This window comes from Orycteropus afer, unplaced genomic scaffold, assembly GCF_000298275.1.
Source record: "Orycteropus afer afer isolate SDZICR_OR568_19922 unplaced genomic scaffold, OryAfe1.0 scaffold00002, whole genome shotgun sequence".
Lineage (NCBI taxonomy): Eukaryota > Metazoa > Chordata > Mammalia > Tubulidentata > Orycteropodidae > Orycteropus > Orycteropus afer.
The window spans coordinates 33,238,530-33,238,924 of record NW_006921589.1 but is presented as its reverse complement, the minus strand read 5'-3'; positions in this window follow the sequence as shown (position 1 = coordinate 33,238,924).

Below are 395 nucleotides of genomic sequence, written 5' to 3'. Positions count from 1 at the left end.
CCCGAGAGTTGGGAGGATCCGCCAGACCTACTCACGGACCTGGGACTCGCCAGCCTGCCAGCCTCCACCACTACTACGTGAGACGAATCCTTGGGTGTCTGTGAGTTTTGTGAGGCGTTACAGCGAAATACGAACCCTATGAGTAGGGAAGTTATTGGGAGGAGGAGGAGGAGTTAATGTCTGAAATGATGGAGTGGCATGGTAGTTTGGACATTTGGGACATCTTTGACCTCCGCCTCATGGGGACTGGCCTCGTGCTGATCTTAAGAGAAATTGTTCAAGCACGGTCTTCCTTGAAGGCATATGGATATTATCCTATCACTGACAGCGCTGTACGTCAGGACAGATCTTGAAACAGTCTTTGTGATGATGAATGCCACATTATTCCTCTTCAA